We start from the raw sequence: 17065 nt of genomic DNA on the forward strand, positions 1-17065 counted from the left end.
GTCTGAGTGGCCAGCTGAGAGACAAGGTCTGGGGCTGAGACTCGGCGTCCCCAGCTGTGTCAGAGGACAGTGACCCAACCCCCACCCCACTGTGATGATGATCCTGGGAGGTGGGAAGGAGGGCAGGGACCTGGGTGAGGCTCCCCACCCCAAGGATAAGTGAGAAAGGCCTTTCTGGGGGAACGGGGAAACCAGAGGGCAGCCTGCTCCAGAGCTCAGGGGCCAAAGAGGAAGGTGGGAGGCTCTACCAGGAGAGCTTTCTGACCAGCAGGAGGCAGGGGTGGGCTTTGTGTGGAACCCTCCTGAGGAGGGAGAGCCGAGCCATTCCAGGAACAAGGAACTAACCCAGCAGTTGGACATCTTGACAGCAGGGGGCAGCCAGCAGGGAGAGCAAGATTCCCTAGTGGGACTCAGCACTCAGGATACAGACCCTGAGGACGTGCAGGTTTGGACAGAGAACTCCCCAGAAAACAGCCTGGGCATCTGTGCATGCTGGGCCGGAGAGCTGGGCTGGCAGGCTGAAGGCCCCATGGCTCCTAGGGTTAGCTGAGTGGTTTTGCTTCTTCCAGTGCCAGGCATTATCTCACTCCTGTCATCTCTTGTCCTCCTGTTGATTCTGTTCTCATTTCTATCTCCCAGCTGGCCCTCAGACACCGAGACACTGGCCACAGTGCCTTTGCACTTAGTGTTTCCTTATTGTAATATCCCATTCCCTTACATCATGTAGATTGTTCCCTCGCGTCACTCAGACCTGTCACCCAAAGCCCCTTGTCAGAAATATCTCCCTGTCAACTTTCACAGTAGAAACGCTACTACAGCGTCTCATCTCCTCATCATGGTTTGATTGGCATATACATATACCTGCTGATCTGTATTTGTCAGTCTCCCCAAGTATATGGTACCCAGGGTGATGGGACCCAGGTGATGGGCCCAGATGATGTCTCCAGCCTGGGACCCTCTGTGTGGTGCTGAGGGGCTTACAGAGAGGTCTGCACCTCCCCATGGGTTTCATCACCTCAAGACCAATGGGAGGTCTCTCAGGAGGTGTCAGCAACCAAGGAGGGTACAGACTGCACTAAGGACAGGGCCTGGGCTGCAGGGAAAACCTTGGGCTGGGGGGGCCTTGTCTTGTCCTCCAAGAATGATCTGAGACCCAGGTGCATTGCTAAGGGCTCAGCACCCCACACATCCCCAGTGAGGCAGCGGAGAGGCACAGCTGACAACCAGGTCAGTCTCTTTGATGCTTTCAAAGGTAGAAGATAATTTCTGTCCTCTTCTGAGAACCACTTAGCTGTGGGCGAGAGGTTGGTGAAGGTTCCATCTGGTGCAGATGCTAATTAGAAACAATTACGGCTCAGACCTGACCTGTGCCAGCGCAGGCAGGGAGGCAGCCAGTGGCGGTCAGTGACTGCTGCGGCATCACAGCCTGGCCAGGGTTGTGTTCACCTGGCCAGTGCAGGATCGGAAGTGCTGGATTGGGATAGGTGGGGCCAAGGCTGAGGACGCTCCTGGGCAGGCAGGGCTCTGGGCAAAGTGGGTTCAGTCCCATTGTGCCCCTGAATGACAGCACGACATCCCCTCTGTTACATAAGGGAAAAAACGATTTCCCTTAACCCCGTGTTCAAGGGGAGAACACAACTTGTGATCATGTAACGTAGGAAAAAAGCATCAACTATGGTAGTGTCAAGAGCCAGCTACTTAGGTGGAGAGCAGGTGTCGCCGCCTCCCACCCTCCCCACCCCACGTTTTTGATCCCAGACTTTTCCCTTTTCACATAGGTTCTGCCCTCCAGCCTGGGTCTCTGGGCGGGCAGAGAAATAGGCCAGCTCTGCTCCCACAGAGACCCCAGGAGAAAGAGCAAGGCCTGCAGCCCGCTGTGGCTGCAGCTGCAGGTTCTAGGCAGAGCCTTGGACCCAAGACGCCTGCCTGGGTCTGGAGCCCTTAAGCATCTGTCTCTCCACTCCTGCATGTAGCTGGGGACTGGGCAGCGGCGATCCACCCCGAAGCCCTGGGATGGGAGTGGAAACTGAGGGGAGAACAGTGCCCTGGGAGAAGGTCCCGAAGGCCGTAAGAGAGAGGGCCACAGGGTCAGGTGGAAAAAGACAAGAGTTCCCACCGGCACTGCCCACCATGGTTAATCCTTGGGGGTCCCCAGGCCCTCCCCTGTGAGTCCCTAGCCCCACACAGGCAGGTGCCAAATGTGCTCCAGCAAAGCCATCAAGGGAACAGATTTTTAAAAGAAAGCTTGTTTAGCAAGCGGGCCCCTGGAGCAGTTGGTAGACTCGCCCTCCACTGGAAGGGAAAGGCGGTGTAAAGGCCTACCAGGCCTGCTACCGCGCTGACCTCGCTCAGGCCAGGAAACCACCCTGAGGACCTCGGCAGATCCGGCGGGGGCCGTGCATGCAGCTCTAGAAGATGGCCACCAGAGGGCAGCCACGCTCCCTGTGCGAAGACTGGACTAAATCTGGCTAGGAAAGCTCTCCTGCGGAAGGCAGCCTGCTGTTCCTCTCTCCGCGCAGCGAGCAGACTTTGTTGATTGGTTTGAGAAGCAGAGAAGGAGGGAGGGTGTGTAACACACAACCACTAAATCAGACATCAGCACGTGTGACTATTTGTAAAGCATGAGCGATGCTTCAAATCCTATCAGATGTGGTTGGAAGTATTATTTCTCCTTTGGAGGAGTTGTAAAGTTGAGCTCTAACTGCCCCAAGGCAGGCCAGGGGCTCCCAGCTCCTCCCTCCCACCCGCTAGTCCTGGAGTGCACATGGCTGGTCTGCAGGGCCACATCCTGCCCTGTTCCCCAGGACCTGGAGTGTATCGCTGCGACGGAGCACGGGTCGTGCAGGACAAGGGTCTGCTCCAATCTCAAAGGTTTGGGAGCCCCAGAGCACCTTAGCAGTGTTCCCCTGGGTTCGGAGACCACCTTGAGCTCTGCCAGACAAGTGTACAGTTAGTTGGTTGTGGGTTTTTAAAAATTAATTTAATTGGTTTTAATTTCACATGTGTATACCCTGAAGTGAAAAGACACCTTACCAATGAACTGAGTGTCTGCTAAGGAAAATCCCTGGCAGAGCCCTGGAGGCCCAGGAAGAAAGGAGCACTCTGGGAAGGCCCTGTCCTCTGGCCTGAGCTGTGTGTGTCCCGCAGAATCGAACCTTCTCTCTGCTGGGCCTGGGCCAGAGCAGGGGCTCACCACGATGAGCTGGGGGAGGGCCTGGCTCCAAAGCTAGGCAGGGCACAGGTGGGTCGGGAATGCTCGCTCTGTCTCAGCCTCCCTGTGTGGTCTGAGCCCTCAGAAGCCCGGTAATCCTAGAAGCCTCGGTTCCTGGAGGGGTGGCAAGTTGGAGAATAAATAGGATGTCAGAATGGGTAGGCAATGAACTTATGCCCCTTTTAATTCCAGCGCAGGACGACAGTTCTGTTCAGCTTTCAGGGTCTTATGGAGAGACTAAGATTCTCCACACGTGTTGCCCTTAGCCCTGTTCCCCCAAGATCACTCATCCTTTGCCAGGTCTCCCCAGGTGGAGGTGGTGTCCATACCCGCTTGGTTTGGAAGCCTCTGAGGGGGAAGGATCCAGCCTGTCCTGGGCAAGGGACAGACAGGAAGCCCTGGTCGGGCATGATCCTCAGCTCCTCAGGTTTTCTCTCTTCCATTCTGAAAGTCTCTTCTATTGTCTCCCTCTTCACCTTATGCTAGGACGGTTGCCTGGAATTTCAGAGCCTGGACTCTGTCTCCCACTGCTGGCTACCAAAGTGAGAATGAGAAAGAGAAGGAGGAGGAGAAATGATTAGAGCCACCAGTGCCCTATACTCTGGCTTTCCCTCAGACCACAAAATCAGACACAGCACACAGCTACAAACTAACCCATGACTGTGGAAAGTTGGCTCTGGGAAGGTTGTGTGCTATGGACTTCATGTTCGTTTTCCATCCCCTCTCACAGCCATCACGAGAAGCGGATGCTGTTCCCGGCACTGTTTTGCAGCAGGGCACAGGGAAGTTGGGAGTTGCCACTGCCACGGCTGCTTCTGGCAGAGCCAGGTCTCACCTGCAGCCCAGGCACCCTACAGCATGGCCCTCCGTGGGCTAGACTGACAGAAACCACTAGAATTGCACTGAGGCTACAAGGTCGGAGATTCTTTGGCACAGGATCAGTTGTGTCCTCAGTGCCCTGAGAAGTAAGTGCCACTCTGTTGCTGCCAGGTGCTCCAGTGACGAAATGTATGTGCAACAGTGACACACAGGGATGCTCCACAGCGATAGGGATGGGTGGTGGGACACTCGCCACCAGGGGGCGCAAGGTCTTGGGGGTTCTCTGTTTCATTTCCTTCCTCTGTGCTAGGCTTTCACTGAAGGCTTTCAGAGGGCTCAAGCCTTCTTGCTGGCAGCTGGCTCCACACCCCAAGCCAACCCTTCCCACTGGCATCTGCCAGCCCTCCAGAGAGACTTTGCAAGGAAAAGCAATTATTTTGCTTTAATAGTAAATATCATTTTGTGTTGGTCACCACCTGCTACCTAAGATGGAGGGATTCTCTTTCTGTTTATGCCCTTGGTCTCTGACATGTCAGTGAAGTTCAGCAGCTCATCCTACACTTCTGTGCAGGTGACAATGTAATGATGGGAGCAAGTACATTGCTCTGTAGTCCTGCAGACTGAGACCCTCTGAGCTCTCACTCTGCACTGATGTTGAGGGCCTTTGTACCTCTCCCCTCTCTGGCTCTGAGCCCTTCTGTTGGTTAACAGGTGCAGGACCACACCTAGCTGCCAGAGAGAAGGCTGGGTTGTGGGTTAGAAAGATGGTGAAGTGAGGCTTCCCCAAACCCTGGGCCAGTTCAGTCATTCCACAGGCAACATGAAGAAAGATGCCCAAATCCTGGAAATGGAGAAGAGGCATCCTTCTGGAAGAATGCATGGGGTAGACAGAGAGGTCTGTGAGCCCCAGAACCTGTAAAGATGAGCATGTTGAGCTGAGTCCAGGATTCTACGAGCCCAGACAGAAAGCAGACGCATGGGGGTTGAGCAGAAGGGCCTCAGTCACCTGGGGACTTGGGTGCAGAGTCGCATTCAGTGGACTGGGGCTCCTGTAGCCAGAAACACAGGAGATGAAGGTTATTCTTACTTACTAAGCTAGAAACATCCCACCGTGCCGAAAACCACAGGATTTAGGTACCGTCTTGTGCTGAAAAAGGAAACAAAGTTCCATTCTGCAAGATGTCCGAACGAAAGCAGCAGAGTTAAGAGCTGGACTGGAGGAGGGCAAAGCTGGGAGGCTGAGCTGAGAGCCTGGACCAAGCCTCTGGAGCAGAATAGTGGGCCTTTCTTTCTAGTTCAGCAGGAGTAATGGGTAGCACAGGGAAAGACTGCGCTGGAGCAGAGGTCTCAGCTCTGTCTTGTCCCACCAGACTCTATCAGCGATGGAGTCAGCAATGAGGATGAGAAATCAGCCACACAGTGAGGGCAGAGGACAGCCAGAGACCAGAGGTGCTGGAAGAACACAGGTCCCGAGGTGATTGCAAACTCTAGGCAAATCATCCTGTATGTGAAGCTCCTAATGAAGTCAAGGATAAAAATATAAAATACTTGGGTAGACAAATCTGGTCCAAGGGTTCTTGGAAAAATGTGACTTTTTTAAAAATTGAGGGAGAGGATGAGGTTGTTAGGCACAGCCATGGTATCTCCTAAGGGCATGAGGTTCTGGTGCTAAGCCTTTCCAGAGATCCTTTGAGACTAACATCCCCTGTGTCCTCTGCTCACATCCTGGGCTTAGAGGCTAAGACACTTCGGGTACACACAGAGCATCCATGTGACAGCTGAACAGCCGGCTGAGATCCACAGATCTCCCACGGATCTCAGGTGAGCTGCCCACCAGGGCCACCTGCAACCTAGTGAAGGCCAGATGAGGCCAGTGTACTCCAAATTCAGGGGCGAACCTGGCATTCTCATCCCAGTGCGCCTTACACAGCTGCCTGGGCTAAGCAGCCATCTCCTCCTCTGAGGGGAGCCCGAAGCACCTCAGTGTATTGCCCACCCTTCCATACCATTCCCAGGCAAGGCCAGGGTGGAGCGGGGAGAAGGAAAATAACCAGCCAATAACTAAAACGCAGAGGAGGCCAGAAGGTGAGGCTTCCGGAAGTGTTCATAGGAAGCAAAGGCAACTGGAGGCTGCCTTTGTTTAAGCTGGTTGAGGAGAAGCCTTACTCCTTGCTAGCTCCCCCGATCCCGCCCCAGGACCAAGAGCAGTTTCCCTCCGTTCCTAACTTTTACAGAGCTCAGACCACGCAGAGGCCACTGCCAAGTCCACTACCCAGTAGCCTGGGGTTGAGCAGCCGGCAGATGGTGTTTACCTGCCTGGATTCTTGTGGCCATGCATAAAGGCAGCTCTGGGAACCAGGGCTCTCTTCTCAGGCCTGTGGTTAACTCCCGTAGAATCTGGGAGGGATCCTGGGCAGGAGACCTGCCCACCTCCACTGCACCCCTCCAGCCTGCTCCGCAGCCCTGCGGCCATCAGCCCTATTTTCTCTGAAAGGCTTTCCCCCAACTCTCTTCCATTTCTTCCTCTTTTTCTCTAGTCTCCATCTCCTCCTTTATTTCATCCCTTCTCTTAATATAATCCCCAAAAGGGCATGTGGGGTGGAGACCTAGCTTGCATTTTGGCATCTGGGCCAAGAAATGAGGCTTTGGTGTGGCATCGAGGCAGGAGATGCCAGCTTCATAAAAGACACCAGGGAAAGGCAGAGACGTGGACGGGGAGCCAGGAAGCCAAGTCTCTCAGACCCTAGGGTGACGCTTTTGGGGCTCAAGATACTGAGAAGAAAATCGCAGGCGAGGAAGGAGCTGAGAAGGAAACTCCTGGAAGGGGTGGTGCTGTCGGCGCGGACTCAGTGCCAGGAACACTCAGGGTTGGCTGTAGAAAGCACGGCAGTCACTGAAGAGTTAAATTGGGGTTCTGGGTTTACACCACGGATAACGAGTCCCTGTGAGTGTTTAGGACAGTCATGGAAGAGCGGCTACTGCTGGCTGGACGGATCATCATCAGCGAAGGTGGTCAGGCCTGGGAGGAGGGCAGGGAGTGGGGGGAGGCAACAGGCCTGGCCCGATGGGCAATCTGTGCTTTGAGCCTGTGGGTGTGGGCAGAGGTGGATCAGACAAAGTTGGCAACAAGAGCAGAGCTCAGGGGGCCCTGGCCTCGGTCAGGGGACTGTGGGGCAGAAGTGTACTCAGGAGATTGCTTTCCAGTGCTGAGTTTTCCTGTCTTAGTGAGGGATGGGGAAAAAATCTGCAGCTGAAAAATGTCACCTTCAACCTGACACTGGAGCCAGAGCATTTACAAATCTGCCTGTCACCGTGACAGCCTGACAGATAGCAACCTTAGCCGGGACTGAGTTAAATCGCCACTATAAGTCTTGCAAAAAGTTTGCGCTCTTAAGATTTTTATCATCGAGACAGGTTAAGGAATGAGGGGCATGGCTTCCAAACAGGAAGGAGACTAAGGCTCTGCTCCCGCCTTCCCGGAGCATAGCAGCAGCAGGATTATCTATTACCTGAGGGGCAGTGACAGGGGAAAATTACCCAGCCCCAGCCCCATCTGCAGCTGAGCACCGTCTACTTCACCTTCACTGATTCACTTGGTTTGTCATTTTCCTTTGTCTCCATATCAGCCGCCCAAACCCACATATCTGAGCCCCGTGTTCCCACTGGGCACGCAGACACGGCAGCCAGTCCCAGGATCTTTGCAATGCCAGGTGACCCTCCCAAGCATCTCTCTCTTCCCCTCCCCACCCTCGTTCCTCCCATAATTGATTAGAAACTGGTGGCAAGGCAGGAGAAACGAGGATTTCTCTCATAGGCTGGCTGTGCGGGTGGAACACATTTCTGTGTTTCTCTTCATCTCTGGGGATCTGCCTTTGTCAGGAAGAGGTGGCAGAGTATTAATAAAAGATAGAAGACTTGTGTCACTGGGAGAGAGGTTGCCAAAACCAGGCTCAAGCCCTGCGTTCACATTATTCTTGGATGCTCGGTCATCCCCCTCTCTCCAACTCCCATTTTCTCATCTGGAAATAACAGTTACCACCTACTTTCTTCCCACCTGCTGGGGTTGTTGGGAAGATTAAATAAGATAGTATGTACAGATGCTCACTGAATAATGCAGAGATTCATTAAATGAGAAAATGAATTTATGGCACCTAATGGTGCCTTGCATATAACAAATGGTCAATAAGGGTCATTATTATCAGTATGCAAATATAAGTAACTGTGACTCTTCTTGCCCTTGTGGCATCTGCCATTGTTTGAGGTCTCAAGCTAGATACGGTTTTCATTCAACGTTTACTGAGCTATTTCCATGTACTGGCATCATATTCTGTCCTAGGGCTGTGGAGATCTTAAAAATGCAAACAGAATATAACTTAGAGGTCTGGAGCAGAGAGTCTGATGAGAAAGCCTTTGGCAGAGTGGAGAGCAGGGGCCGGGCCAGTGCCTAACTTGGAATAGCGGAGCGATTGCCAGAGAAGGGCCGGACTGGGAAAGTGATGCCCTCCTGGCCTGAACTTGGCACAGAAGAGGTCTTGCAAGCAGAAGGTGAAAATGCACTCAGTAGAGACAGGCAGGACAGGGAGGGTCCTGGTGGGGGCATAGGGGCAGGATCACCCCTGAGGCATGAGGCTGCAGAGCTGAGTGGACAAGTGGACAAAGAAGACATCACAGAAGGAACACATTCTGTTTCCTGCCAAGGACCTTGACCGTCCTGCAGGGCAGCAAAAGCTAGGCAAAGCTGTGAAATGAGGGTGACAAGATCACATCTGCCTGGCCATGCACTCAGGCCTGGACAGCAGTGCATGAAGAGGACAAGCAGATGACCACGGAAATCCAAAGCCCGGGAGGGAGCTGCCTGGAACCTGCCCACAATGGGGAGAAAGGCGTACTATGGGACAGTCGTCCTTCAGAGCCTGCAGGACTGTTTCCAGGACCCAGCCCCATGCAGATGCCAAAATCCACAGAAGCCCAAGGTGGAATACTTCCATGTAACCCACATAGGAGTACATTCTCCTATGTGCTTTAAATGATCCCAATGTTACTTTTAATACCTAATACAATGGAAATGCCATGTGAATAGCTGTTATACTCTGTTGTTCAGGGAAGGAAGACAAGGAAAATGTACATATTCACCACTTACGCAATTTATTCGTGTATTTTCCATCCATGGCGGGTGGAACCCAAGATGCCAGTCCCTGGGAACAGAGGATCTATTGTGCATTGCACTGATTCTCTCATCCTTGAGGAGGTGCTGCAGGGAGACCAATTCCCAGAGAGGATCCTTCAGCAGAACCATGGAGAAGCAAGCTGCTGCCTCCAGAGGGCAGTGGCAGAAGGACTGAGATGCAGGCAGCCTCACCTCCAGGTCCAGCCGATGTGGGGGTGAAGGAGTGTGCCGTCTACCACAGGAAATGCCAGATGTGTTGTCCAGGATTCTCTCCCGCTGTGCTCTGGGCCAAGGACAGGTCGAGGATCTTAGCCCCCATCCCCCAGGAAACGTCTGTAGCAAGATGTGTGCTGGGTTTCTACGAGAAGTCTGCTGCTATCTGCCCTCCTCGCCGGGACTCCATGGCACTGCCCAGCACCTGTGGCATAGTGTTTATTCCGCCCACCTAGCAGTTCCCCTAGACTGTGTTAAGCAATGAGCTGAGTTAGCCTGGCAAGGATTCTTGAGAGAATGACTGTGATAAACCTTCATGCCTGTGTGCATTTTCACCTTGAAATGGTCTCACTGAGGTAACCTGTGAGGTAACCTCACGAGTGACCTGGGTGGCGCCTGAGAGCACTGTGCTTGAAACTCAGAGAAGTTGTGAGACATAAGTTGACTCCAGAGGGCAAGCTTTTTCTGCTACAGCACCCCAAATCCTCTCTATCTTGGGGGGTCAATCTGCAGATAGTGTACGTCTGTGAGAAGCCTGATCTACATGCCGACTCTGAGGACCAGACACAGAGGCCGAAATACTGATCATTGACTGTAGCTGAGGTGCTTGCACAAGCCTTCACTGCTTAATCCTTAAGGTGCCCCATGGGTAGGGCTATTATCCCCATTTTCAAATGAGGGAGCAGGTTTCCAGAAACTGACTTTCCCAAGGCAACACAGATACAGGGGTTCTTCTCCAGTCCCTAGGCTGCTTCTTGCCCTGAGACTGATGGAGCTGGAGTGTTTGTGTTCGGTGCAACGAGAGGGCTGAAGTTCATGAGAAACATTGAACTGGTGACCTGGGAAAGTTCACATCTGATTAATATTCCAATAAACTAGATTCCCGACAGAAAATATTACTGATGCAATAAATCTGTGGTAATCTGAAATCAAGGAGAGAGCAGGCCCCCTGGGGAAGAGGGTGATTAACTCTGGGACAAAGGGGAGGAACAGGCGAATTTCCTCAGCAATATGGAACAGTGTGGGTGAATCCATCCTGGACAGGGCAGGGGACCATTGGAAGGAGAGGGGAGTGCAAGCCCAGGAAGACATCTGAGGCTGATGAATAGTCACAGGGGAGTCCCAGAGTTTCTGCAGCGATGGCTGCCTGGAGATAGGGGTCACCTCCTTAGAGTTACTGCTGGATGCTGAGACAAGTGCCAAGTAGCAGAGACCTTTCTTTCTCCTTGCCCAACAAACCTAGATTGCACCACACAGCATTGCACTTATATTTTACATATGGATTCCAGCCAGTCACCATTGCTCTATCTCATTGTTCTTTTCTCTCCTGTGGAATTAGACCCATGGCTAAGTGACCCTTCCCCCGTACCTTGCTTCCCAGAGCCTCATTCTCCTTGGGTGATAAATGATGCTACTCTCCTTATCCGACTGCTAAGAGAGTTGAAAGAATTGACATCAGTGATAGCAATTAGCTCAGGTGATGGCACATGTTAAAGCCAAATAAATATTGGTTTTCTCTCTTGCTTCACCTTTGTGTCACAAACAAGTACACAAATGCGTGCACACACCCACACAGAACAAATCACAAACCTTGCCAATAAATCTATGCTCAGGCAGAGTTAACTTAGAAAATCAACATGGGCAGAGGCTTTTAGAGGACTGACATTCCTCAGGTTATGGAAAACAATAATAATAAATCTTAAGGAATGTCACCTTGCCCCTGGCACTGAAGACGAGAAGCAGAAAACGTTAGTGGAATAGCTTTGAGAGTGAGGAGTGAGCACCAGGGACTCTCAGCTCAAGCAGGGAGGGCTGCAGTGTGTAAAGGAGGCAAGCTGGGCATACTCCAGTCCTCCCCTTTTGCTGTCAGCCTCTGTGCATGTTAATTTCTCAGATTTCATTGCAGGATGAGGCTCTAGGTAAGATTGCTGATAAACACAGAGATCACAGTCACTGAACTTGTAGAATGAACGGGAATGGAGGTACACCAGTTAAAAGCCATGTAATCCCAGCTCCTTGGAGCCTGGCCCCACAGTGTGTGTGGGGGTGTTCTACAGCTACCACTATGAGTATAGGGACAGTTTTGAGACTTTTTCTGACTTTGCCACCACAGCTGCTTCTGGGGTGCTTTGCTTCTCATTATTTTGCATGTTGGCTGTTTTGCTTTATGTTAGGTCCTTTAGTAATTTGGGGAAGTTCTCCATCATCCATTATCTCTTCAGTTTTGTTTCTCAGCTCTCGCTGAATTTCTTTTGGCTCCTGCGTTGGGTTTTCTCTCCCTTAACTATTTCATTTTTTCCATTTTTGCATTTCTGAATTACTTCCCCAGATTTGCCTTCCATCTTGGTAGTTTTATCTTCTCTGATAAGGTTGATCTATTTATTAAGATTTTTTTAGATTTGCGTGATGGTTTATTGCCTAAAGCTTTATATTTTAAGGCTCTACTCTTTTCTATGTCTGTTGATTTCAGAAGCATTTGATTTCTACTTTTGGCACCCTTTTCTGGTGTATTTGGTATTTTGGATTATGAGGACATCTTCAGCAAGAAAATGTGGGAATTGGAACTCCTGTGTGGCCTGCGGTGAGAGCATATACCTCCCAGAACGGCTCTATGTTTGCCTCTGTCTGGAGCAATTATGGCATTATAATTATCACAGGAATTATCAGTTCTTGTGAATTAGCACTGGAAGTATAACTGAATCCCAAATCTTCTGGCAACCCAAACAGCAGCGATAAATTCCCCAAGAGACAGCTGTTCCATCCAGAGTCCACGTTAAGACAGAGACTTTCTTTCTGTCCTCATGCTAATTCTGGAATCTTTTTTTTTTTTTTTTCTAATCCAGTGTTTAGAAGCTCCCAAGAGTTCCAGCCTTCTGTGTAAATGTCACCAATTCCTCTTCTCAGTCCCCAAATTTCTGATAAAATCTGGCCCCTAGATCTCATCATCAGAAGTAGCTCTCTTCATTCACCATTGTCTTTTAAATTTCCCCTTTGTTGTTGGTCTTTGGAGAATTCTCTTATTTTCTTCTAATCATCATCATCCTCATTAGCAACATTGCCATCCTTACAAGAGCAGATATTCTCCATTGGGAAAAAATCCCAAGTCCCAAAGATGTAGTTAATAGTTTCACAGATGGGTCAGATTCATAAAAGAAAATCGTTTTCCTCTGGCTGTTCACATCAAAGTCAGGACCGGCACCCCCTATGTCCTTGCTCTCAGCCTACTGCCAATTTCCTTGTTAGAAGTCTTTCTTTTATGAAGTTCTACTTATTTCTTACATTGTAGTTACAATTTGATTTGCCGAGAGAATCTGAGAGAAAGACCAAGGCCTCCTTTTTTGAGGGTACCTTGGCCACTTTTTTCAGATTTCTGCTCCTGCTGATCTTTCTAACCTACCATGGTACTGCGAACATATCAAAAGGAATTTTATCAACTGAACACACAGTCGTAAGAAAGTGGCTGTCAAATTTTGTCCAGCAAGGAGGGTATTTCTTACAAATGTACATAAAGAGAGTCCCTCTGTGAAAACTGTGAAGGTTAATGGAGATTCCCTCCCTTGATAGGAGTTATTTGGAAAAAATAATAATAATCTAACTGTTGAAGTATAGAGGTCAAGTAAATAACATTTTTTATATTGTTTTCAAATTATGTTCTGTTTCAGCAGAGAATTGTGGTTAAAACGTAAAAGCAACTTGGAAACACATGCTTTTTCCTGTTGCTGCCTTGTAATCGTGAAGGCTTCTCTCTCTGTTCTTAAAGATGACCAATTATGGAAGGTAAGACAGGACAAGTCAGAGAGCAGGGAACCAGGACTCCTGCCTCCTTTCCATACAAAATTGGATCAGCAAGAGGGAGCAGAAGGAAATCAGAAAGAGGCAGGCTCTGTATTACCATAGGGTCCCTTCAAGTGAATACAATTGCCAAAATCTATTGAGTCACTTCTTAATATGTATGCATCTTAAGTTTTTTACATTGTAATATTTACTGGAAAAAAACAACAAAAAGAAGAAATTTCCATGTTGGACAAGAAAGGGCTCTGAGCACAAAGTGCTCACTAATTTTCTAAGTTCAATCTATGAAGCAAACCGGGGCTGAAATTTAAAATGTACTCTCTGGAAATAAATTAAACATTGAATCTTTGAGAACCTACAACAGTCTATGACTAAACTCTATGCCTATGAATAAAAATGACTCTGACATAAGCTTATCATCTAACGGAAAAGACAGAGGAGCAGAAAAGTTAAATTCAGCAGATAAGTACTCTGTTCATTAGAGGCAAGAGTAGGAAGCTAAGGAGGAACATTACAGGATGGAGGGCACAGCAATCTTCCACATGAAGTCTACAATGAGCTACAGGGTCAACAGGACCCTAGGGTCAGAGCTAGAGTAGCCATCAGAAGACTGGCTGGGGTGCAGCTCAGTAGTAGAGCACTTGCCTGGCTTGTGTAAGGCCCTGGGTTCCATCTCCAGCACTGTCCAAAAAAACACAACAGATACCAAGTGGCGTGTATATATGTGTATGTATGTGGTGTGTGTGTGTGTGTGTGTGTGTGTCTGTATTATACTTTGAACTAAACCACACTACTACTCTTAAAAGCCAGGTTCTTTCAAAAAGAGGCCACAACAGAAAATTTTGTTTGAATGTGGTCCCCTTTCTCACAAGTTTTGTCTAATCTCAATTCACTTATTATTTTTTTATCCCATGGGTGATTAAAAAAAAGATTCAAAGAGTTGCCTTTTTGGTTCAGAAACTCAGTGCTTTGTTGAAAATGAAGGAAAATTCCTTCTTATATTGAAACTTCCGAAACATCCTTATTTTCTATTTTTATTTAATGCCTTAAAAACAACTTGCATATCTATCCTACCGCCTGCTTCCTGAGATCTCTTATCTTTTCACTCTACTCTCTCTTTTAAGAGATATCTATTTTTCCTCTGACCTCAGTTATCTATAAATTGACAACTCTGGGTTTTCTATCTCCAGCCTTGATCTTCTTCCTTAGCTGGATTTGACCCAATTGCTTACTGGGTCATAATAATCTTCTTAGCTCCATGATGACCCAGTTGCTTACTGGATCATAATAATAGCAAACACTGACACAGCACTGGGTGCCAGCAGCATTCTGAGCACCTTGCATGTACTAATTCATTTCATCTTCACAGCAATCCTTAAAGGAATGTTCTATTATTATATAGCATTCTCCTGAATACTTTCAGCATGTGCAAAAAAATGATGCAAAAATCACTCCCCGAAACCTGTAAATCAGCCTTCCATGCTTCATAATCCACTAATTGATGCCATCTTCCAACCAGGCTCTCAAACACAAAACCTAAGTCATTCGTGACATTTTCAATCCTGAGTCAATCACCACGATTTTTCCCTTCAGTTTTTCTAAAAGAGACGGCACTATATAATGTCTAATGGTTCTGACTTTGGAAGCAAACAGCTTAGGTTTGAATATGAGCTTTGCCACTTAATATCCTCGAGTCTTTAGAGAAGTTGCTTAAAGTGTCTAAGCCCCTGTTTTATGGTGAGAATTAATTGTGTTCAAGATTATATTTTTACAACACGTACTTTTTTTTGGACAAAGTAATGAAAGATTTCTTCTTCTCCCTCAGTTTCCAGTTGGTAGACAATATAACAAAAAACAGCAAAGGCAAAGCTTTTGCTTAAGAACAAAGCAATCAGTGGCCTCCAGAACTGGGATTATGCTTTCTTTTGTTTACTACTTATTATATGTGTGACTTGAGCAAGTTAGTTCATTCATTGAACTTGGTTTCTTTATTCATAAAACAAAAATATTGCCATCTACCTACAGAGTTATGCAAGGCATAAACGAGATAGGGTTAAGCTCCTAGTAAAGTGCCTGTCATGTGAAGGACAATAAGGTTCCTCTTCTCCACTAGTCACTGTTCTTGTACTTCTTAATCTACCTCTGGGAAGAAGATAATCAGTTGCCAAAGAAGCAGCTGGGCATAAGAAATGGAAAAGAAAGGGAGCAACCAAGCAGATTTATCAGCTTTGCTATGAGCTACAAAATTCAGAATCATGAGCAGGAGCTGTATTCCGACAGCTCTAGTTCTAGCTTTTAGCCTTTATTTTAAAGGTTGACTATCCAGTCAGATTGTAAATTGCAACCCATATTTTAGGTCCATACTGAAGCCCAATACTCACATTTCTGAAAAAGAATATTCTCCAGCTCCTCTATCTTCTTTACAGCAAGCACACTTTAAACTTGTCAATGTTAAGCATTTTATTATTTCTTAATTTAATGGGGGTGTCAGCAGGGCCCCACAGGATAAGGACCTAGATAAATGCAAGGCTGTCCCTCAGAAGGAAGGCCAGGCAGGTTAAGAGCAGGGGAGATTTGCAGAGTTGATCCTTGAACATGTGCAGTAAGCATTTCAACAAAGTCACAGCTGAGGTTTGAACCAAACGTGGGTCACTCCTGAGTCTGGGGCCCTATGCAGTTGCACAGGGCACACACCCACATACTGAAGGGGAGGACGTGGTTCTCCTATCCACAGCCTTCCTGCTGCCTTCCCTCGGGTGTTCATAGATAACCATGTCACCTTCCCCAAACATGGCTTAGTCTTCTTCCCTTCCACCCAAGAAGAAACTAAGAGATGAGCTTCAGAGGTGAACTCTTGAGCCCCAAACATCGCCTTTCACCTTCCTCAAAGCTCAATCTATTCCTGGAATCCCTCATTTATCAGACTCTGCTTTTGCAGTGGCCTTTACTCTTTCTCATTAAAAAAGTAAAGACAGTGACAATGAAGTCTCTGTGGAGTTTGGGGAGTCAACATATAGTGAGAGCTTATTTATTTTCATGCAAAAGGATTTTAACACAAATTTCCTATTTAATCTTTAAAATCATGTCACCAGTACCTGTTGTTAAAACTCCATTTCACAGATGAAGTGACAGATTTATAATGATTTGAGTCCAAGGCCATGTGGTGAGCAGGGAGTAGAACTCAGATGAGCACCCACTCAATTCCAGAGAAAGGACAGAGTGCTTGGCAGATGTGAAATAGAGTGAGGTGGAGGATAGCAACAGAAAACAAAAGGAAAAACAAACTATTTCTGAAAGGAAAACGAAGTAATACTAAGATGTCACTTTTTCCTGACTTTGTTGTTCAAAGGTAAGTTGAAACAAAATAATAGTTTTGTTGGAATGAATGTTCAAGAAGAGTAATATTAATATTTAGTGAAAGACAAAAAAACTACAAAACAGAAACATAGTGCAATGTAGGAGAAACAGCCCTGGCAAGCACACTATCTTGGTGTGAACGGTGAATTTTGAGCAAAGAAATCAATAGATTAACGTATATGCAAGAGAAAATGCCCAGAAGCACATTTATGAAATATAAAAATTTTGTATATGATTATAACAATTAGAGATATTAACTAGGAATAAAGGAGGATATTTGTAAGTGTTGCATTAAATACTGACTGTTAGCAAAAAATTTATGTAAAGCCCAACTTTTGGATTATGGCTGGATTATAGAAAAGAAAAGAAAATACAAATCCGTTAAAGCTAGAAATAAATACAAATAAATCTACATGAGGTCAACATTAAGATCAAATTCTCCCATATGTCAAATGTCACAAATTTAAAAAACAGTTACATCTGCTGTATTGCAGCATAGGGTTTCT

General features: G+C 47.9%; 1 protein-coding gene across 1 annotated transcript in view; it reads left to right on the top strand.

Moving 5' to 3' along the window:
• Ntm (neurotrimin) overlaps positions 1-17065 on the top strand; it is a 953915-nt gene that overhangs the window by 300650 nt on the left and 636200 nt on the right. The gene's annotated exons all lie outside the window — the stretch shown is intronic.

The sequence above is a fragment of the Fukomys damarensis genome, unplaced genomic scaffold (assembly GCF_012274545.1).
Source record: "Fukomys damarensis isolate Sample0158 unplaced genomic scaffold, DMR_v1.0_HiC HiC_scaffold_16, whole genome shotgun sequence".
NCBI classification, from domain to species: domain Eukaryota; kingdom Metazoa; phylum Chordata; class Mammalia; order Rodentia; family Bathyergidae; genus Fukomys; species Fukomys damarensis.